The sequence below is a fragment of the Sus scrofa genome, chromosome 14 (genome assembly GCF_054392235.1).
Source record: "Sus scrofa isolate SSC_HxYL_T2T_F1_AM1 chromosome 14, Sscrofa_HxYL_maternal_Yorkshire_Landrace_v2.0, whole genome shotgun sequence".
Taxonomy (NCBI): Eukaryota; Metazoa; Chordata; class Mammalia; order Artiodactyla; family Suidae; genus Sus; species Sus scrofa.
In genome coordinates, this window is record NC_139396.1 from 153,404,343 (window position 1) to 153,428,684 (window position 24,342).

At 44.2% G+C, this 24,342-nt stretch overlaps 1 long non-coding RNA gene across 4 annotated transcripts in view; it reads right to left on the bottom strand.

Moving 5' to 3' along the window:
• The window catches only part of LOC146397103 (uncharacterized), a 458,248-nt gene that overhangs the window by 74,941 nt on the left and 358,965 nt on the right, over nucleotides 1–24,342 (bottom strand). For all 4 annotated transcript variants that reach the window (XR_014827055.1, XR_014827054.1, XR_014827052.1 and 1 more), the window contains exon 3: nucleotides 854–1,019. This is a non-coding gene — a long non-coding RNA (uncharacterized LOC146397103). The remainder of the gene's footprint in view (nucleotides 1–853; nucleotides 1,020–24,342) is intronic.

The window sequence follows — 24,342 nt, forward strand, 5'->3', positions numbered from 1 at the left end:
TGTGTTTGCTTCACAAAGACGCTTAGCAGCAAAGTGGGTAGTAGCCAAGAGCTCCCCATGAAGTGGTGCCAGCCAGTAGCAGGGCTGGGCTCATCCCCCGCCTGTGAGGGGAGAAGTCTAGGAGCTGTGCTCAGTGCTGGGGGAGAAGGGCAGCTGTGAGATAGATTGCTGCTCTGGGAATAGGAAAAATATGTTAACTGGAAGCTCTGAACCTGAGAGTGAGGTTTGTAAGCCATGGACTTCTTGCAAGATAGTCAGGTCAGAGTTCCCATCCTGGCTCAGCAACAACGAATCTGACTAGCATCCATGAGGATGCAGGTTCGATCTCTGGCCTCGCTCAGTGGGTTAAGGATCCGGTGTTGCCATGAGCTCTGGTGTAGGTCAGGTCGCAGGCGCACTTCAGACCTGGTGTTGCTGTGGCTGTGGCCAGCTGCTACAGCTCTGGTTCAACCCCTAGCCTGGGAATCTCCATATGCCACAGGTGCGGCCCTAAAACACACACACACACGTGCGTGCGTGCGATGGTTAGGTCTTTCTCTTGGGCTGATCACATTCCTAAGAGCAGGGTTTTCCATCCTGTACCTGGAGGATGGAGTCCTGGTTGCCACATTTCTGGGGACCGATTACAACTCCGCATTTGGTTAGGTTAAGAGTTCACTTACACCCCTCTACCCCAGCCCTCAACTGCCCCTGGTGCTCCCCGACTTTCCATTCCCACGGCTGGGGCTCTGCATTTCTGCCTGGGTGGTAATGGTGGTGGTGATGGGTGGAGGGAGCCAACTTCATAAACCTCTGTTCAGTTTTTTTTTCCATTCCCTGCTCCAGAGGTTCCTGATGCTGCCGAGTGCCATACCTTTGGGAAGGTCTGTCCCATAAATCTGGTTGCTTCCTGGCTCCCCCGATACCCAGTCCTTGTTTCCTGTGGGAGCCAGTCGCCATCGGTCCATCTGTTTTCCAGCATCCCAAGTTTTGTTACAGTTGTTCTTTTCCCCGGTCTATTTGTCCCTGTGATTTTTTACCTGTTCAGAAAAAAAACAAAGTATTTTTAGACTTTTTTTTTTTTTTGTCTTTTCTAGGGCCGCTCCCCCAGGCATATGGAGGTTCCCAGGCTAGGGGTCCAATTGGAGCTGTAACTGCCAGCCTATGCCACAGGCACAGCAACGTGTAATCCAAGCCAAGTCTACAACCTACACCACAGCTCACAGCAACACTGGATCCTTAACCCAATGAGCAAGGCCAGGGATCAAACCCACAACCTCATGGTTCCTAGCCAGATTCGTTAACCACTGCGCCACGATGGGAACTCCTTTTTAGACTTGTTTTAGAGGAGTTTTGAAGGGAGAAGAAAGATTGCTGGTATCTCCCTGTGCTATCCAGTGGGTCCCCCTTGATCATCCTTTCTGTATATGAGTACGCCCTGGCCATACAAGGAGACCTCCTCAGTGTTCTGCGGTAGCCTATATCGGAATGGATATGTGTATACATATGGCTGAATCACTCTGCTGTACAGCAGAAATTAACACAACATTGAAAATCAATTATACTTCCATAAAATTAAATTAAAAAAGAAAACGCTGTGTTTGAGCTTTACTGAGATGTTGCTCCTTCTGATCGTTGGGGTCATAGCTTCGTAGCCACCACCCTGTTCTCTGGACCCACTGTCCAGTGAGAACTGGACTCACTGCTTTTGTCTGAATGTCAGTCCTTGAAAGCAAGTCCTCGGCTAACCACACACACGCGGTAGCTCCAGGGTCCCCTTCTCACGGCCATTCTCTCTGGGCTCCCAGCATCCTCCAACCTCTCCCCTCATCCGAGGAAGTTTTTCCTACAAATGGCTATGGTATGGGTCCCCTGCAGGCTTTCCCCGGCCCCCACCACAACTTTTTCCTCCCTCTGTTTATCTGATCCATTTGAATTTGTTTTGTGCCATGCCCACGGCACATGGAAGTTTCCTGGCCAGAATTTAAACTTGTGCCACAGCAGTGACAATGCTGGATCCTTAACTTCTAGGTCACCAGGGAACTCCTGGTGGATTTTTAAAGAGGTTTTTCAAAATATCTTGTGTGCCAGTGGCACACTTTCTTGTTTTTCAAATCAGCTATGATTTTATTATTCAAGTATATATTTTCCCACATTTCGTGAGATTTGGTGCAGAACTGGGAATAGTTGCAGGTGCGCAATTAGACATCATATCTGGTCTGAAAGTTCCAATAGTTGGCCATCCCTGTTTCCCTTTTTGGTAGTTAGGGAGTGAGCTGGAGGTTATGTCAAACTTGGAATGGTCTTTGCCACACCAAGATCACTCACTCACATTTTCTTCTAGTATTTTTGTTTATATGTACATCTTTGTTTCATTGGAAATTGTATTTGCTGTTGGATGTAGAGAGAAATCTAGATTTCTTAAAAATGTTTATCTATTTGCTCAAACATTAGTTACTAACTAGTTCCTGATTTGAAATATAGACTGTTAATTCATGTGTTCAAAGTGTGTTTTATTATCTCAGGAGTCAAGTTGTCCTTGTTAATTCCTTTTTGGCTCTTTCCTGGCAACCTGTGTAAGTTTATTCTACTCAATACATTTGATCAGTTTGGGTAAGTTAAAAAATCCCATTAGAATTTGGGAGTGTTTAAATTTATCTTTATAGATCCGTTTAGGGAGCATTGGCATTTTAATAATTATAAGCCATATTTAAGCCTCTTGCATGAATCTATATCATTCAGCCAGCTGAAGTCATCGTTTACTTTAAGATGTAATAAAATTGTCTCAACACCTCCTCTCACACCTGATAGACGTCCCAACATGCTTCTCACTCTCTCTGGGGTTTCATGGCAGTGGAGGAGGTTGGTGTTTATTTTTCCCAGAGCCAGTTCCATTCCCTGCTTCCATGGACTTCTTGGTCTCTGCTCTGGCTCGTACATCCGTCCCTTCTCCAGTCCACAGCACCCCACTGGAGACTGTTCCATCTTTTTGCTAGCGTTAACTCAAGGCCATGAGCACACTAGATAGGTGACCTCAGGGAAGAGTTACACTCTGAGCCCTGGAGTCGGAATGTCTGGGTCAACTACTAGATGCCACTTGCAAGCTGTGCACTTGGTCAAGTTACTTAACTTCTCTCTGCCTGAATTCCTCATCGGTAATGGGAAACAGGATTTTTGTGATAATTAAATAATATACACAGCTACAGTGCCTTGCCCAGAAAGTAGGTGCTCAATAAATATGAGCTCTTATCATCATCACCACCATCCCTACCATCACCATCACACCACCGCCATTATCCTCCTCCTCATCATTATCCTCCTCCTCATCACCATCACCACCACCATCATTATCCTCCTCCTCATCACCATCATCACCACCACCATCAGTCTCAGCATCACCATCATCACCACCATCATTATCCTCCTCCTCATCACCATCATCACCACCAGCATTATCCTCATCATTATCACCATCATCACCACCACCATCAGTCTCAGCATCACCATCACACCACTGCCATCAGTCTCAACATCACCATCACCACCACCAGCATTATCCTCATCATTATCACCATCATCACCACCACCATCAGTCTCAGCATCACCATCATCACCACCACCATTATCCTCCTCCTCATCATTATCCTCCTCCTCATCACCATCACCACCACTGCCATTATCCTCCTCCTCATCACCATCATCACCACCAGCATTATCCTCATCATTATCACCATCATCACCACCACCATCAGTCTCAGCATCACCATCATCACCACCACCATTATCCTCCTCCTCATCATTATCCTCCTCCTCATCACCATCATCACCACCAGCATTATCCTCATCATTATCACCATCATCACCACCACCATCAGTCTCAACATCACCACCATCATTATCCTCCTCCTCATCACCATCATCACCACCAGCATTATCCTCATCATTATCACCGTCATCACCACCACCATCAGTCTCAACATCACCACCATCATTATCCTCCTCCTCCTCACCATCATCATCACCATCACCATCATTATCCTCCTCCTCCTCACCATCATCACCACCAGCATCAGTCTCAGCATCACCATCATCACCACCACCATGATTCTTATCGTCACCATCACCATCACCACCACCATCCTCCTCTTCCTCACCACCATTACTACTATCACCATCCTCATCCTTATCATCATCATCAGAGGTCTGGGGGTTGTACAAATGGGCTTCCTTATTTTTTTTCCTTTTTCTTTTTGTCTTTTTAGGGCCATAGTCTAGGGGTCAAATCGGAGCTGGAGCCACGGGCCTACACCACAGCCACACCAATGCCGGATCCTTAACCCTCGGAGCGAGGCCAGGGATCGAACCTGCATCCTCATGGATACTAATTGGATTCATTAACTGCTGGGGCTACCTTATTAATAGAGCACAACAAACAACTATAAATACCAGATGCATTTACTCTTAAAAGTCCTTCTACTTGTCCTCTCGCAGGAAGAAGGTCCTCACTCTAAACTCCAGCTGGGCCCCTTTGATCTCTACCCTTCTTTCTCCTGGTTGCTCACCTCCGACCCAGTCTTACTGTCTTAATTCTAGTCTATGACAGCAAGGATAAGGCTTATCTTTCCAAAACAAACCCATCCTGTCCAGGTGTTTGACTAAAAAAAGGAAAAGAAAAAAAAAAAATCAGCTTTTTTCTCCAAGAGGAATTTAACAGTTGTTTTACAGCTCCAAAACTAATAATTATTTTTTCCCTTCTTCAAAAAGTTAGGAGAGCGTATCTAAAAGGTACATCTCTCCCCTTTATCAAATATTTTCCATCAATAGGGTTTTGTTGTTTTCTCTATAGAGCAAGTCTTATTCGTTACTATATATAAATTGCTGTTATGAATAGAATTTTCTTATTCATTATGCTTTCCGAGTGATTATAGTTAGTGTGAAAGTTATTACTTTTTTGTGTTATTTGTTTCAGAGCCAGAGTCATATTACCACCGTTTCTAACAATTTTCTCAGTTTACTCTCTTGAGTTTTCTCTGGTGTAAAATCATTTTATCTTCAAATAACGACAATTTTGCTTGCTTCTTTCCAATACTTACACCTTTTATTTTGGTTTATTGTGCTGTCTCGGACAGAAGTTATGTATCAGTAACAATAATGACCCACTGGTATTGATGGAGTCTACTTGTTAATATTTTGTTTAGAACGTGTAAGTGAAGTGAGGCAGATAGTTTTCTTTGGGGTATGCCTTTAATAGGTTTTGGTATAGTGTTTTGCTGGCTTTATAAAAACAATAAAAGCAGTGAAAAGTACTCCTTCTTTCTCTGAGTTATGGAACAATTTAAATAATTTCTGTGATATCTATTCTTTTATGGTTTGAGTCATGGAGGTTGTTTGGGCCTGGCCCCTTTCGAGAGAAGCTCCTTCATAATTGTTTCACAGCTTCCTTTATTTCTTATTTCTTCTTGATATAAGAAATTTATTATTTATAGAAAAATTGCCCATATCATCCAAGTTTTTAAATTTAGTTCCACAGTTTTACAAAGTATTCTTTAATAGTTTAAAAACCTTCCCCTGTTTCTGTGTCTCTGCACTTTCTCTTGTCTAATTTTGGATATTTGTGTTTTCCTACTCTTTTTAAAATTTTTTTGTCTTTTTTGCCTTTTCTAGGGCTGCTTCCGCAGCATATGGAGGTTCCCAGGCTAGGGGTCTAATCGGAGCTGTAGCTTCTGGCCTACGCGAGAGCCACAGCAACGTGGGATCTGAGCCTAGTCTGCGACCTACACCACAGCTCACGGCAACGCCAGATCCTTAACCCACTGAGTGAGGCCAGGGATCGAACCTGAAAACCTCATGGTTCCTAGTCGGATTCATTAACCACTGAGCCACGACGGGAACTCCTTTTTTTTTTTTTTTTTTTTTTTTTATTCTTTATGGTAGATTGTGACATCTCCTTTTAAGTTTTTCATCTCTCTTGAATTAATCAGTTTTAATGCTTTATGTTTTCTACTTTAAATTCAGTCTCATGCTTTTTATGCCTCTTCCTTCTGGTTTAGGTTTGATATTCTTTTCCTAAATTTTTGAGTTATGTGATTAATTTGTTTCACTCTTTTGTTAGTAATGAGAGAATTTATAGCCACAAAATTTCTGCCAACTTTAGCTTCAACTCATGCATTTTGGTGAGCAGGTGTTTCATTATTGTTGTTTTAGCAAATAAGTATTGAGAGTGAGAGGCATGTTCTCCAAGTGGTTAAGGAGCTACTGACTTTTGTTTCTACTTATTTATTTCTAGCTTTATTGCATTTTGGTCAGAAAATGTGATCTTTCTTCTTCTTACCAATAAAAAATAAGTTGAGGCTGCCTTTATGGCATGATGTGGACTCTATGCCTAGTATACAGTTAAAACCTATAGCTATTTCACAAATATGTCAAAAGAACACACAATCTCGAATGTAACTTATATGTTATAGGCATATACCAGATTAATATATTTCATACATAATTTAATCTATACATATATTATTAATTATACTATCAAGATTATATATATCTGTAAATTTTATTTATTATTTTTTTCTTTTTATGGCTGCACCTGTGCCGTATGGACGTTCCCAGGCTCAGGGTCAAATTGGAGCCACAGCTGCAGGCCTATGCTGCAGCTCATGGCAACACCAGATCCTTAACCCACTGAGAAAGGCCAGGGATTGTACCTGAATCCTCATGGACACTATGTTGGGTTCTTAACCTGCTGAGACACAATGGGAACACCTGTATCTATAAATTTTACATTCTCGAGCTATCAGGAACTGAGAGAGATGTAGAATTTGATTTTTTTTTCACCCACCCCTCTCACTGATCTGGTGTTTATTGTACAAGGAATGGCTTTCAAAGTGTGGTTCCTGGAGACCTTGGCAGTAGCATCACCTGAGACTTGGAGGAGCGTGAAGTCCACCTGGACTGGATCAGAGACACCGGCTGGCTCCAAGTTGACTTTTTTTTAAATTAAATTTTTTTAAATTATAGTTGATTTACAATGCTGTACTGATTTCTGCTTTACAGTAAAGTGACCCAGGCATACATACATATGTGTTCCCCTTCTTATATTAGCTTCCATCATAATCTAGCCCAAGAGATTGGAGAGAGTTTCCTGTGCTGTACAGTAGGACCTCATTGCTTATCCAGTCTAAATGTAATAGTTGGCATCTCCTAACCCCAAACGTCCAGGCCTTTCCATCCCCTCCCCCCTCCCACTTGGCAACCATAAGTCCATGCTTCATGTCTGTGAGTCTGTCTCTGCCCTGCAGACAGGTCCACTTGTAGCATATTTTAGATTCTGAGTATAAGTGACATCATCTGGCATCTGTGTTTTAAGAAGCCCTCCACGGGACTCGGACGCACACTTTGAGAACCACTGGAGAAGGCATGAGATGTAGATCCTGCTTTGTCTCACTTTGCCCTGAGGAATTCTTCCTTTCCGCTGGTTTGTGAGGCCACTTTTGTTTTCAGTAACTTAATTCTGTTTCTGAAGTATTTGTTCTGTATCATTAAGCTGTGTCATACAGTTTTAGTTGGGACAGTTAATAATCAAAGACAGGCAGGACTTCTCTGTTGTGGCACAGTGGAAATGAATCCAACTAGGAAGCATGAGGTTGTGGGTTCGATCCCTGGCCTCACTCAGTGGGTTAAGGATCCGGCGTTGCCATGAGCTCTGGTGTAGGTCGCAGACCTGGCTCAGATCTGGCAATGCTGTGGCTGTGGCCTAGGCTGGCAGCTGCAGCTCCAATTTGACCCCTAGTCTGGGAATCTCCATATGCTGCGGGTAAAGCCCTAAAAAGCAAAAAACAAACAAAACAAAACAAAACAAAAAATCCTGGCACATAGAATTAGGCTTTGTGTTTTCCTACCATGTTTACAAAGGTTTAAAACCTCAATTTTCAAAATCTAATGAACTAGACTCTCTCATGTATTGGTGGGGAGTCTGTAAAGGGGTACATTTTTTTTTTCCTGAAAAGAAACTAAGGCTATATGTCTAAAATATTTTAGCCTTTGTTTCAGTGATTCCATTCCTAGGGATCCACTGTAAGAAAATAGAGTTGATCCTGGAACAGGCAGGGGTTAGAGGTGCCAATACCCCTGTAGATGAAAATCAGTGTATTTAACTTCACAGGTGGCCTTTCTTATCCATGGTTCTTCTGTATCCACGGTTCTTTTGTATTCACAGATTCAACCAGTTGCAGATGTGTAGTACTTTAGTCCGTATTTATCGACAAAAATTTGCATATAGGGGTTTCCGTTGTGGCTCACAGGAAACACATCTGCCTGGTATCCGTGAGGACACAGACTTGATCCCTGACCTCACTCAGTGAGTTAAGGATCTGGCATTACCAGCAGTTGTGGTGTAGGTTGCAGACACGGCTTGGATCCAGCATTGCTGTGGCTGTGGCATAGGCCAGCAGCTACAGCTCCGATTTGACCCCTAGCCTGGGAACCTCCATATGCCATGGGTGTGACCCTAAAAAGATAATAACAAAAAGATAAATACAAAATGTGTGTATAAATGGACCCCATGCAGTTCGAGCCCCCATTATTCAAGTGTTAACTGTAATCAGAACTGGTGAACATTTATATATTGCTTTATGTTGGCTTGTTCATTTATACTTTTAATTCATTCATTCATTATTTTTAATGAATAGACTATTTTTTTTTGGAGAAGGCTTAGATCTACAGAAAAATTAAGCAGAAAGTACACAGTATTCCCAGATACCGCTACTAACATCTTGCATTCGTGTAGTATATTTGTTATAATTGATGATGCATCATTACATCATTAGTTTTAACTAAATTCCACAGCTTACATTAGGGTTCATTTTCTGTGACACTTTCTGTCTCTAGGTTTTGACACCTGCATGGCATTTGCCAACCATCACAGTATTATACAGACACTCTAGGCCCTAAAAATCTTACTCTACCTATTTGCTTTTTTAAATAGAAAAGAATACAGAGCACCTAAAGGTCCAATAACATGAAAATGTTTAAGTATATTATGATGTATTCAGTTCAAATGAAATATTATTCAGCCATTAAAAATGATATTGTGATAAAACAGTTACCTTGGGGAAACGTCCATGGTATTTTCTAAGTATAAACACACACATACACAAACTCTATTTGTAATATCATCCCAACTTTGCAAAACAATAAGTATACATGCTCATGAGGAAAAGAATACCTCAAAGGAAGGAAGAGAGAGAAGGATCCACATTAAAATGCCTAGAAGATCTATGAAAGGCTGAAAGTAGATTGGAGGGTTAGGAATCCAGCCTCTGGCATTAGCCAGGCTGGGTCAGCAGCATAGCTCAACCACCTGAAAGCTGTGGGCTCTTTGTTTCATTTTTTTGTATGTTTATTAAATTTTCAAAAGTAAGTATGGATTGCTACTAAAATGAGAAAAAGAGTAGAAAAAGAGGAAGGATGGAGAAGCACAGGGAGAGACAATGGGGCCATCGAGGGGTGTAAATGACAAAAGTTCCACCCAAAGTGGCTGAAGCAGAAAAGGAAATTTGGTAAATCACAGAACAGAAAAGCCTAGGAGGGCAAGCCTAAGGCAGGGCTCAGATGGTGACCCTCAGACCCTCTTTCCTCTGTCTCAGTTCACTACTTGACTCTTCCTGGGCCATGGGCTTCCTTCTGCAGTAACCTCAGAGCTCACAAGTTTCTCATGTCCCTGTCCCTTCAGAGCCAGTGACCATTCCCCAGAATGAGACTCTCATCTCATCTTACGGACTCTGAGTCACATGCCCATGTCTCAACCAATCAGAGTGGCCAGGGAAAATACAATGTGCTGATTGGTTGAAGCCTGGACCACTTAACCTCCCGAATCAGCATCAGAGTCTGCTTCCCCAGAACCTAAGGACCCATTACAAATGAAGGGGTGACTCTCTCATGGGAAATGCAGGGTGGCAATAAGCAAAAGATGCTCCTCTTCTGCCAGGTGTTTTGGGCCCATCCCTCTCCCTCCTGGAGTATAGCTGGGCAGGTCTTTATTTTTATGCCAGCAGTAGTGAGGGCTGAATCGGTTTGTCCTGAACCAAGACTGAGCCGGGCAGTGGACAAGTGGTTCTTGGAATGCTAGACCACAGATTTGTTAATAACCTTCGGTTTGTGCTTTTGGCATTTCACATGAAAAGGATTTCATTAAATGCCCTTTCTAAACTTTCCAAGACTACGAATTGTCTGAGCGTCATGAGAAGGCATGGAGCAGGCACCCCCGAGGCAGGGAGAAGGGGATAGAGGAGCTTCATTTCATTGTAACACAAACACAGGGTCTTGGATGCCTTTCATGACCTCCCGAAGAAGACAAAAGAAGGGTATAACAATACTCTTGCCAATTTGCTGAAAAGTTTATCATTCTTAGTTTCACAGCTGGAGCTCTTCATCCCAATTCAATATCCTTGGGCTGAACAGAGTCCTCATTTTATGGCTGTTGTGAAACTGTATTCTTGGAACAATGACAAACTCTGACTCCTCTGAAATCACGACACGTCGAACCCACTTGTGTCATTGGGATTGGCAATAAAAACAGGTTGGATATTAAGCAGATACACCTGCTTCTTAGGCATCTCTCAGGTGCCAAAAGATGGGCTGATTGTGTGGTCCAGGCTCCACGCACTGGGGGAAAGGCATGGAATGGAATTCCTTTGGGAAGTTGGGGCCTCAGGGAGGATGGATGAAATAAACCTCCCTTCTGAGCAGTCTGCCCGTCCATCTGACAGTGAAATGATCCAGTTTTCTTGGGCTATGACTGTAGAGAGACCTTTAGCCCCACCTTTTTCAAAACATGAAAAATATATGGTCCTGGCAAGAACCTGTCAAGAGGAAGGTACTAGACCAGGCCACATGCACCTTGTCATTTCTTTAATAAAATGGGATTCCATTGCCTTGGCCCTGCCATCATTTTTACCTTGCCTGCTGCCTCTTTCTTGATGTTCTTCCCTTGCAGTGTGTTGCCCAGTTACTCGAAAAGCAAGTTTTTCAAAGCAAATGACTATGTTACTCTTACTAGTATCACTGTTGACGCTGTACCTTTGCCGTGTTAGTCACTGTGCTGGGTGCATTCTATACTTTATTCTGACTCCTCAGAACGATTCACCAGGGTGAGTTTCAGAATTCTGCAAACAGAAGGAAACTAAAGCTCTGTCCTCTTGGGAGTTCCGTTGTGGCTTCGCGGTAATGAACCTGACTAGTATTCATGAGGATGCAGGTTCAATCCCTGGCTTCGCAGTGGGTTAAGGATCCAGCATTGCCATGAGCTTCAGTGTAGGTCGCAAGACGAGGCTTGGATCTGGCGTTGCTGTGGCTGTGGAGTAGGCCAGCAGCTGTAGCTCTGATTCGATCCCTAGCCTGGGAACTTCCAAATGCCACATGTGCAGCCCTAAAAAAAAAAAAAAAAAAAAAAAGCCAGCTCTGTCCTGTTAAGTGAATTGCCTGAAATCATTCAGCTCTATTGATGAAACTGGGGTTTTGAAAATAAACCTACAAAGCTAAATACTATGTTTCTTCCCTCGTTATCATTAGTTGGACAAAAGCGTATTTCCTTGAAATTGATTTTGGCTAGATTTAGCACAATTCCATCATTGGCTCTGCTTTCTAAATCTAGCAGCCTCAGTGGTGCTACAAGCCTCATCCTCAAGGTCATCACAGGGAGTCTGTCTTCCACAGTGGACTTCCAGAACCTTCCAGGGGGGTCCTGGCCCTGAAGTCTTGGCAAAACCACCCACTCCCACAAAATCTCCCATTCCCTTCATCAGACCATCTCTGTCCCACCTCTGTTCGGCTTCTCTTGGCTCAGCAGTGCTGATCACCAGAACAAGACTGGCCTGTGCCTTGACCCCCAAAGTTTGCATGTAGCCGGTGTGAAATTCCAATAATTGCTTTGCAAGTACAAGGCTGAAACAGGCCGTTTAAAAAACAAATAGCTTGAAAACTCATTGTACAGTAATGACTTCATGCAGGAAACTGATTGGTTTTCTGCCCTTGGAGGGGATAAGTGGCTCCTTACAAGCCACCAGAGGCTGGCTGGGGGACAGCGGCTGCTTAAGGGCTGGAAGAGCGCGTCTGTAAATCTTCAAGAGGGATGGGGTTGGGCTTTCCGTTCTTCAACTATAGAGAAAAAGACAAAGAAAAGCCACTTCCTGTTCAATGAAGTCCTGTGTTTCTAGCTCATTAACTGCTCTCTCACTGAAAAAATGCATTTCAAGAACACTTCCAAAGAGGCTATGCGCAGGATTTGGAATTGGCATGTGAATTGGTAGGAAAATCTCATAAAGCCACCAATTACTCTGTGGACTCCTCGTGGCTCTGTCCCTTCTTTGAACATCAGGCACACTCCTCCACCCTGTGGACCGCCCCTTTGCTCCCTCTGTTACATCCTGCAGCAGGTGAAGTGTGGGCTCTGACCTGCTACCTCCGTGGAGCACTTTAAACTCCTTGGAAAAGCACCTGATTAAAAACAACAATTTTCTCCCAGGGATTGAGGTTTCCAGAGTCATCCAGCCACTGGCACATTCACCCAACCAACAATTTTTTGAGTCTCTACTGGTGTAGCAAATACTGCCACAGGTCCTGGGACTTAAAGATACAAGAGTCATGACCTGTATTTAAGCCCAAAGAACAGCAGAAGAGGCAGAGGGGTAAAGGACTTTAAGACCCAGTGGTAGGATGTATAATCTTCAGGGGGCTGGAGGACCAGCCTGAAGGCAGTGGACATGGGGAGTCAAGGAAATGATGGCCAAAAATGGCTTCTTGGAGGAGGTACCCCCAATCTGAACTTTGAAGGACATAAAGGAGTTAGCTAACTGTTTAGGGCAGGAGGCTTAGCCTGTAGACAGGGGTGGGAGAAAGAGGGGCTGTAGCATGGCTCACAAGGGGCAGAGGGAGGGGACAAGATTGAGGAGTGATGCTGGCTCCTGTCATGGTTGCCGCTGCACTAAGGCCAAGTCCGTCACCTTGGATGCCCCCAGGCGCATCTCAGCCCCAAGAGGCACCTGCATGTGGGTCTCCTTTCAGCCCCACAGCCCATTTGGAAATATCCCTATGGGCCTGGAAACTCTTCCCTTCCACATTGATCATCGCTGTTTCACACTTCCCAAAGCACATGTGCACAGGTGCATGCACAGACGTGCACACTGAAGTGGCACATTGGTCATTATTCAAAGACGACAGTTAGTCATCCAAACCCACAGTATTGGTTGGGGGTTGAGGGGAGACTCAGTCAGGTGTGGTGCCTACTGAGTTTACCTGTCTTATCTCCATTCACAGCAAAGAGAAGTTCTCACCATCCAGTGCTTTAGCGCATCCTCTTGGCCAGTAGGGAACACTGTGGACTGTCCCTTCTCTATCCCCTCCAGAAATTCTGCCCTTCAACTCCTCTCCTCCAACAGTGTCTCCACTCCTTCTAATTCTAGCCACTTCCCACCTCCTCACCCCCTGCACAAATCTCTGTTGGTACTCAGAGCCTCCTTGGCTCAGAGGTGGGTGAGCCCTTCTCTCCTCAGTCAGGTGAAGAGAAGGGGGGCTTCAGATGGAAAAGCTGTTCGGGGCCTCCTGAGGGTGACCATTGACTTCTGGTTCCATTTTGCTTGATTTTTCCTTTGCTGATCCTCCACTACTTTGGGGTGGGGGGGAATCACACATCATACACTAAGAGCGTGAGATTCCTGTCAAGGCCCAGTTGACACTGTGAATGAGAGTCTGAATCCTCTCTGTCTGAGTAACCATGAACTTCCTGAGCCAGAAATGGATGTATCCTTCTCCTCATCTTCATTTTCTTTGGGAAGCCCCTTCCACTATTTCACACCAACAGAAGCGTCTAGTTACTCTCCCCTGATTCTCGCTGATTGAAGGGCAGAGGGAATGACCTGCTACCAAACCGTATTAATACTCCCAAGAGGTTCCATGCATTGATACTTACTGTATTTAATCACTCCGTATCTGCATTCATCAGTGCCTAGCCCAGGGCCAGGCCCCCACTAACTACTCCCTATATTTTTCAGTGAATGAATAAATGACTCGATTAATCTGCAAGTTAAGTTAGATTATGTCCACTTTATAAAGGAGAAGGATAAGGTTCAGAAAGATTAAGCGATAAATGGAGGACTTTGGTTTTTTTAGTTTTTAGGGCCTCACCTGCAGCATATGGAAGTTTCCAGGCTAGGGGTAGAATCAGAGGTGTAGCTGCTGGCCTACTCCACCGCCAGAGCAACACCAGATCTGAGCCATGTCTGCGACCTGCACCATAGCTCACAGCAATGCCAGATCCTTAACCCACTGAGCGAGGTCAGGGCTCGAACCTGCGTTTTCATGGATGCTTGTCAGATTCATTTCTGCTGAGCCACAATGGGAACTCCTGGAGATTTGGTTTCTAACACAGGTCTTTCTGGTCCCATGGCTCAGGCTCTTATAGGCAACCATAAAGTTGCCCACCTGCTGACCTACTAAATATAGTTCATATCAGTAATGAGTTACCTTTCTTTTTTTTTTTTTTTTTTTGCTATTTCTTTGGGCCGCTCCCTCGGCATATGGAGGTTCCCAGGCTAGGGGTTGAATCAGAGCTGTAGCCACTGGCCTACGCCAGAGCCACAGCAACGGGGGATCCGAGCCGCGTCACCACAGCTCACGGCAACGCCGGATCGTTAACCCACTGAGCAAGGGCAGGGACCGAACCCGCAACCTCATGGTTCCTAGTCGGATTCGTTAACCACTGTGCCACGATGGGAACTCCAGTAATGAGTTACCTTTCACAGGGACACCTTTTGTCATGGTCTCAGTGCCAGGTGATAAGACTGTGGATTTGAGTCATTCTCCATGACTCAATGCCTTGTTTCCTATTGTTGTCTCCTTTGTCCACACCTAGTACAGCACTTCATTCATTCATTCATTCATTCATTCATTCATTCTCCAGACATTCTGGAAGTGTCTCCTGTATGCTGGAGGCTAGAGATACAAAGATAACATCAACAGCCCCTGTCTTCAAGCATCCTGGAATTCATCACAGTCTGTTAGTTGCCTGCGTGACCGTTTTAAAGACAAAGACAGAGTTTTATGAGTATTTTTGTTTCCAGCTCCTGACAAAAAACCTGAGTGATGAGGAGCCCTCAGTAAACGTTTGTTAAATTGGATTGATATGGTGTCTAGTATAACCACAGGTGCTGTATCTAAATCTGTGTTCTATGGGCCCCAGCCATGTTTCGGGGGGGCATGGGTATTAATTAATTCTTTCAGATCACTGGACTATAATTTAATAAATGCACAATGGCCTTACTATGGAGAATCGCTAGAGGGGTTCAATTCATTTTCTCCCGTCACATTAAGAAGTAATTGCGGTCATTTCTTATGCAACAAGCCAGTAAGAATTCATTTAATTTTTTTCGTCATTATTTTCTTTAACTAGATTACCTAAAATTTGGTACAAAATTGAAAACTCACGAAAGGGCATACAATTAAAGTAACATTAAAAGTCTCTGACCCCTGGCTTCCGTCACCTGAGCCCTCGTCCCTTGTATGAATAGTTGTCCCTGGTTTTCTTGTATACACTTTCAGAGAGATTCTGCGGATACACAAGCACATACCCATGGGCTTTAGCTCACCTGTGTCCGTCTGGCCCCCACACCCAGAAGTGGTGCTTATACATTGTTTTACATTTTTCTTTATTTAATGCTAAATCCTAAAGACCTTTCCATGTTACCACATAGATAATATTCTCAGGTTTAAATGGCTGCTCGTATGGATCATGCCATATTTCAGCCCATTCCCATTAGCACATTTAAGCTCTTTCCAAACATCTGTTTTATTACTAAAAAGCCATAGTGAATGTCATTACACATATGTCTTTTTGCATATTTACTGTGTAGCAGGAGGATAAATTCCTAAAAGTGAACTTTGAATGCGAAATATATTAACTTTAATTAAATAATTAAATGGAATAAATTCCTAGAAGTGGATTCCTAGAAGGACTGGGTCAAAGAACATGTGCATTTTAAGATAAATGCTCTCAAATTGTTCTCCATAAAAGTTGTGCCAATCTGCATTCCAACTGTCAAGACGTGTCATCAAACTTTTAGACCCGTGCTAATTTTATTATAATCATAATGTTCCTTGCTATTATTATGAAACCTTATTTATTTTTCAGTAATCTGCTTTAATGTTAAATCACACTTCTCATGGTGTCAAAGGTACTATGACCACACATTATGTGTTCATCCTGAACTGCTGTTCACTTGACACTAAAAATATATTTAATTTTGTTACATTGTTGTATCACTGCTCATCCTCAGATGAATTTGAGGTGGTTTAATAAAACACATACAAAACAATGAGCGAGTGAGAGAGAGAGATGGGAAGTTTTTTAAATCACAAGAAAGAAAACTAGAGGTGAAATGGTAAGATGAAAAAGAGGGAAGTTTAGTACAACAAAATGCATATCTTGATGTCCAAAAATTTACTAAATTGGGCCCACAGTTTTGGCTCTGAGATTCCTGGTGGTCAAGGCAAAAAGGAAAATGTAATCAGTTAACAAGTGTACGTTACTCATAAGGAAAAATAATCCTTGAGAAAATCCAAAGTTTTTGGATTTTAAATCTAGAAGAAATTCACATGGTTTGTTGCAAAAGGACTCTAGATAGTATAACAGATAATGTCCTCAGCAAGAAGTTTGGGACTAGAACTACTACCTTGTCACTCCAGAATGCATTCCTCAGGCCCTTTGTTTGCTGAGAATAACACATTTCTTCTGGGCACCACCTTCCTGACATCTGGGTCCCACCAGGCGTCAATGACCATTCCGTTTCCCGCTTATGCCAAAAAAACCACACCAGAAATGCAGAGGCGTAAGAACAAGGCTTTAGCTCATGGGTCTGCAGGTTGATAATTTAGTCTGAGCTCAGCCGAGCAGTACTTCTGGTCTTGGCTGGATTCTCTCACAAGCCTGGGGGTCATGTGGCTGTTGTAAGGGCTACTGGGGGATCTTGGATTGGCTTCACAAGTCTCCTGGACTTAAGTAGGCTAGCCCGCATGTTTTCATGCTGCAGCAGAGCCCCAGACATGGAAGCAGGAGTGCACACGTGCTTTTCAAACCTCAGTCATCTTAAGATCCGTTAACATCCCATTGGCCATCCGTTAACAGAATGAAGGGATGGAGAAGGAAGGGGTGTGGGAAGAACTGCAAAGTCTCATGCAAAAGGGCGTGGATACAGGGCAGATGCAGAATTAGGGGCATTGGCGCTACAATCTACTGCAGGAGGCAGGTACCTAGGCTTGGCCAGATGATGGGCAAACCCAAGCGGTCCTCACTGAACCCAGACAATTACTGATACATAAATTCAGGGAAGAAGAAGCTCACGTTTCCACTGGATTGCTCAGCTTTGAGGCTTCAAGCAGCCATGTTCCCCATGCTTAGAGAAGGTGTGCTGGCTGCAGGAGGGACTAGGGCAGCATTTGAAGAGAAGCAGAGACAAGAGCATATGAGACAAGTGCAGAAAGAGAAAGCCAGGTGGTACGAAGTTTTTGCAGCTCTCACTCTGTGCTGCAGATCACTCTAGCATCTGAACCAGTCCTCTGAGCCAACCACGATCCCATGTGCTGTATTAGATGGTACCTGCGTGTGGCTACTGGGTCCAGACTGCCTGAGATCCTCTATCACTGAAGAACCCTGTGGCTCAGAGGCAGGATACTGCATTTCCTTGTATCTCAGTTTCTTTATTTCTAAAATGATAGCCTTACCTTACAAAGGTGTGAAGACTGAAGATGCTAATATATGAAAGGGCTTGGAACAGTGCCTGGCCCATAAGTGTACATGGTCATTTTTTGATGGAGATTAGTTTGCTTTGTGTTTCTCTCATTCACGGTGGAAAGATTCTTGGCCAACAGAGTGACTTTCATGAGTGGGTGGAATCTCCGTGGGATTTGATGGAGAGACAAGTCTACCCAGCATGAGAGCAGAGCCTCTAACTTCACCCAGATCCACTGTCTGGCCTTCCAATTGCCAGATCTACAAACCAAGAAAAAACAAACTGAATACTGTTAGCTAGGATTAGCCTAATTCGTGACTGGCCCAGGGAGCGCGGCATCTGTGGACTCATTGCCATTAGAGGACTTGATGCTTGAAGGCAGTGTTTTCGGGCAGTAGCCCCGCTCCCCCCATCCCCCTACCTCGCACCCCCCCATCAAGTTCCAGATGTGGGTGAGGTTTGCTGGGGCTGGAACTCCGTGGGCTCAGCCAGAATGTTGTGTGAGCTCCTGGATCAGACCGTGCAGGATAACTGGCTTCCAGATTCTCTCTGTGCAGCAGCCGCGAAGCAGCATCCAGCCAACCCCGGGCCCCGAAAAGGAAACACAAGGCTGCGGATGGCTGGGACTTGGAGGGTCTGCGCCACCATCACGCCTCCGCGCAGCCGGGCTGGAGCCCCCTCTCCCTCTGCGTCCGCTGCGCGCAGGGTCTGCTCCGGAGAACAACAGTTTACAGTTTGGCTGGCTCCAGCCTGCCTCCACATGGGGAATAAAGCCCAGCATTGTGCTGGACTTGCAACATCTTTTCCTTCCCAGAGTTCCTGATGTGTTTGTTACCCTGGATCTGGTCTGAATGTTCCCTTTGTCGTGGACCTTCGCGTGCTGAGGTGGGTTTGCCTTCTCTGTGGCAGTCCTGGGTTAAATAAATACATTAAGGCAACATACACGGCTTGACTCTGGAGCCAGCCTCAATAACTCAAATAACTCATGTGGCCAAAGACGGATCCGCTGCGGTTTGGAATCCATTTAAAGACAGATTGCTTTGTTCAAGTTCCTTTGCAGGAGGACGACATGCACCAGGAAGGGGCAGCCGCGCTCCGACTCAGCTGGCCATTTTTCTCCAGCCAGACTGTTTGAGAGTTTCTAAATCCTGTGCAGACGAACATAGAACATGACCTTCAGCCAGTTGCAGGATACCGTGCTGACATCACCACATAAATATACACTCCGAAGAAAGCCGTGATTAAGCTCAGGGCTGATTTTTATCACTTTTCCAGCGTACCCGCAGTCTGCTTGTTCGTCATGCACCTTTACAGAACCCATAATATTTAGAAATGTGCTGTGTTAGCCCCAGAGGCTTAAATAAACTAAAGCCGGTGAATGTTTTAATGTAACGCATTACCTTCACATGTGAAATTATAACTCTATATGATACTCCATCCTACTGCCAACAGTGTTTCCACGCTGCTCTTTTGAGTCCCTATGTACATTTCTACTTCTGACATATCTATTTCAGACCCTCTTTGAAGAGTAGAAAATACCTTTATTTCAATACCGCCGCCTCCATCCAAGACTCAAAGGAACTGGGTGAAATTGTACGTTTTTAAAAAAATCCAGAAGGGGTTTGTGTTTTGGACGCTAAAAGAAGGATGGGTGGGAGGGTGCCCTTATTTGTAATCGATAAAGTCAGTAAATTTCATCTTCTTTTCAAAGCAGAGACAAAAGATTGTTTACTGAGTTTAGCAGAGATTCTGAACCAGGGGCAATTTGCTCCCCCTGGGGACACTTAACCACACTTGGAGATATTTTTGGTTGTCAGAACTGCAGCAGTCGGGGTGCTCCTGGCATTTGGTGGGTAGAAAGCATGATGCCACTAGATGTTGGACCATGCATGGGCCCGCCCCTTTCAGCAAAGTATCATCCATTCCCAGATGCCAATGATGCCACAGCTGAGAAATCAACCCTGAGGTATCAAACCTCTCAGAGTTGGACTGCACCATTAGTGTGTTACAACAGGTTGGGCGATCACAAACCTCTTAAGATGCTCTGGTAAGTGCTAATCTTACCTTCCAGCAAATTTACTGGCTGCTACCAGTATTGCTTCAAAATTTCTATTTCCTGGGTATCCTAACTATATTGCTGTAAAATGCCCACTGATGAGGCTTGCTTGGCTCAAAATCCAAAGAGTGAAAAAAGCTGCTTAGGTTTTTTTTTTTTTTAATAATTTTTATTTTGAAATAATTTAAAACTCACATAGAGGTTTCTTAAAAAAATGGAGAGTGCCCTTCACGCAGCTTCCCCCAAAGGCATCTTACAAAACGATGCTACAAGAGCACAACCGGAACGCTGACATTGGTATGATACCATTAATTGACAGTCTCATCTGGATTTTACCAGGGTGCTCAAGTTTTAAATAGTAAAATAATAATTTAAAAATGAACCCCCCCACCCCAAATAACCAATTTTATTCCTCTAGAAGTGCTTCCTATGGAAACCAAAATAGTCATGATCTTTCTGCTCCTGAATGATCCTCATGCCCAAGGATGCCAGGAAAAGAAGTCCCATGTAGAAATAATTAGCATCTGGCTCTATTAACCACCCTCCATCCTCTCTAAAACTGAGGCCCAAATTATTCCTTTTTGTGTCCAGCCCCATCTTGTCTCACTCCCTTCAAGTCCCTCAAAATTCAAGTATTATGCTTCATGACAAAATGTAATTACTTTGCAACCTTCATGCTCCTGGCAAGGTGAAAGCACTCTTCAGGGCTTTCCTCCAAGATGTACCTGTGCTTGCACGCACATACCCACGTACACACACACACACTTTAAAGAGTCTTTTACAAGTAAACATAAAAGGGGTGGGTTGTGCTCCAGGCCTACTTGAAGGAAGGCACTGTCTTTATCTCTTACTTCACTGTAGGCATGAGATGGTCACTGCTGCCTTTATCCTTGGCTTCCTTCAAGAGCTTCCGAGAAGAGGCTGGGTGGGAGACCTGGCCCCAGATGAAGTTTTTTAATTGTTTTAGCCACAAAAGGAAAAGTAGAAGCCCAAAAGAGGGCCAGAAAAGGCCCTAGAAGATGGAGGGTTAGTGCAGACTTGTAGAGCTCTACCTGAGGTCAATGTCCAGTGGGTGAGAAAGCCCCAGATCATGAGTCAGCAGAACTGAGTTGAAATGTTGGCTCTGCCATTTTCTGGTTGTGCAGCTACAGTGAACTAAAGGCTTATTCTCACCCAACCTCACCTCCAAAGCATGTATTGAAAGTCTACTCCCCAATGGGATGGTATTAGGAGGTGGGCCTTTGGGAGGTGACGAGGTCATGAGGGTGGAGGCCCCACGAATGGGATTAGTTCTCTTATCAAAGGGACCCCAGAGATGCCTCTTTCTCACTCTGCCATGTGAGGACACAAGACACCAGCTCTCTCAACCTGGAGGAAGACTCCCACCAGAGCCCAACCATGCTTGCACCCGACCTGGGGCTCCCAACCTCCAGAACAGTGGGAAATAAATGTAATTTATTAGCCACCCAGGGTGTGGTATTCTGTCACTGCAACTAGAGCTGGACAGAGGCCTTGGGGAAGGCATTGAACAGAGCTTCCATTTCTTTATCAGTAAAATGATGCTATCGGAACCGATCCTGCTAAATGCAGAAGGTGGTTGTAAAGGTCACTGACATGCTTGATATGAAGATGCCTTTAGAGGAGGAGAAATAAACAAACAGTGTAGGCTCTTACAGTGAGAGGGGACTGAGCTACAGCCACATGCGTCCATATGGTTGAATCAAATACAACGCAAGTGAAGAAGGTTGCGAAAGAACACATAAGGCATGATAAACCATTCATGAGAACGTACCAAGCTATACGATATACATAGCTTAAGGATACATGCTGATGCAGGGCATATAAAGCAAATGCAGGGGAATGACGAGTGCCCAGTTCAGGGTAAGATTTACCCGGGGGTAGGGAGGGCGGGAAAGGCAATGGGGTCTAACTGTGCTGGCAGTCTTTATTTCTTAAGCTCAGAGGGACGCCACCTGAGTATTCCTTCCATTACTCTGGATACATTTTTGTGTGTCTTTAATATTTCAAGAGGTTTAAAAAGATTTTCTATCATTGTCACAAGAGGCTGTAAGTGTGGAGTTGAGTGCATGGCGGAGACCCTGGGGCTGGCGAGTGGGGGCTCCATCACTTTGTGACCTTGGACGATGTGCTTAGCTGCTCAACTGCTCCGCGCTTGCAATTCCCATCTGTCAAGAGCACCTCCTCCATAATACCTGGGAGGCTTGAGCAAGATAATGTTTGAAGCCCACTTGCCACTGGACTTGACACATAATCACCTCTCAATAAATGTGAGGTTTTAGCTACTACACAAAATACACTGGGCTGTACGATCATCACGATGGAGCAGTGCTGCGTGTAAATAATAGAGATGCTTCCATCTTCTGGCCACTGTAATGTAATATTTAGGACACAGAATAATGTTATTATCCCAAACCCAGATTTATGAGCCAGAATCTTCCTTGGATAACTCGGGTCACTCCACTGAAATATCTTGTGGAGAGAGAGTTGAATCTTTGTCTGGATCCCTGCCAGTAGCCATAAAAATTCTTTACCACTCAGTAAGGTTATGTATTACAGTCATGTAGGCATTCTGGCTATCAGAACTTTCACTGTTTGGGCTGTGCCAGATAAACTTGAACATAAGACACCTTCAACAGTTTCAAGATTTATGGCAACAAATTCCAACCTCCTGGCCCCAGGCCCGTGCAAGTCATATTACTTACCACCATATAACGTTACCCCGCGTAGCCAACCCACAAAGCAAGGTGCCTAGAACAATCTCTGGCGACACTGCCAAAATACCAGTGAGACAGAGAGACTTAAAAAGCAAAAGCCACATTTATGTCTCTGTGTTCTCTAGAACTGGAGTCAACGTGGAGAGATTTTTCTTTGCCACGTTGCTCTCTAGTTTCCCCTTAAAATTTAAGAGACCCTGGCTATCTCAGAACGGTCTAGTCCACTGGACCTGGCAGCCAATCCCTGGGATTTCTTCTTGACAAAGAGAGCAGAGCGGAGTGCATTACCACGCGAAGCCCCAAGGGGCATAATAAAGGTAGAAGCCACCTAGACTTGCCATCTGCCAGGCTGGACATCCTGTGCTTAATCTGTTTTAAGAATGAAAGTAGCTTTCTATCCCCAAACAGCACAATCCTCCCAGCCTTTTCTTGAGCCTATAAATTTACTTTTTTACATGTAGGTCTGTGAAGTACAGCCTTGTTGATTCAACATCTGGAACTACTCAGGTGGTTTGTCTCTGTCGACTTTATGAACAATAAAAGCAAACCACTGGATGATTCCTGGATATTTAAACATGAGGCATAGGCACCCTGGCCTCACTGCTGACAAACACAAGATTTTCATTTTCTCTGCTGTATCCAAATGCAACAAATGCGGTTCTGAATAGAAGCCTAAGTCTTCTCCTCAAAAATAGGCTACTTGTCCAAGATAGAATTTTATAACTGTGGGGCCCATACCTCAGAAGTTTCCAGAGTCTTGGCAAATCTCAGGTCTGTCCCCAAACCCAAGCACAGTCCCACTTGAGAGAAATCCACTTCCTGACTGGAGTTTCCGCCCAAACTGAGAAGAAACCTGTCAAACCCCAGAGTCAGCCCACTCCTGGCAACGTCGGATCGTTAACCCACTGAGCAAGGGCAGGGACCGAACCCGCAACCTCATGGTTCCTAGTCAGATTCGTTAACCATTGCGCCACGACGGGAACTCCCAGCACCATTTTTTTATGAAAGGGAAAGACTTCTCTGAAGGGATCTCTGATCTGTTGGCAAATTTACAAGCATCCTTAGAAATGTCATTGGAACCAAAGGGTCCTTGAAGCCTCATATGAGAAAGAAAAAACCCAACTGTACAGATCACACTGAGAAATAAAGGAGAAATATGCAACTTTGCTGAAAATATCACCTGATAATCACAATGGATTATAAGCTGATGTAAAGAATACAGTGTCGTAACATCATCAAGTGTTAAAATACGTAGCTGGCTAAGAGTTCTCAAAATCAGGCACCGGCTGAACTTTAAAAATGGGTTACCAGGAACCGTACTAGCTGGTTCCATTCTAAAGAATCACTTTTATTTATCTCTCTATCTTCAATGCCAGGTACTATGCCTGGTACAAGGGGATACCTCATACATGTTCATTTTTGGAATGCAAGTGTTAGTAATAGATTTGTGCCTTTATTGAGCAGAGCATCACAAAAACTGTATAAAAGTTCCCAAGACGTGGCTTGACACTTGCCTAGTCCATGGAGACTTCAAAATGTGGGCCCCTCAAAAGATACCATGGTTCTCCTCACCATTTATTGAGACATAAACAATCCCTTATCTATATATACACAGATCGTGTTCTGAGAGGTGAATTTAGAAAACAGTTATTTTTTTTGCTACTCAATGAATTTATTACATTTATAGTTGTACAATGACCATCACAATCCAGTTTTAAGGTATTTCCATCCCACACCACCAGCGCATGCCCCTATTCCCCAAACTGTCTCCTTTGGAAACCATAAGTTTTTCAAA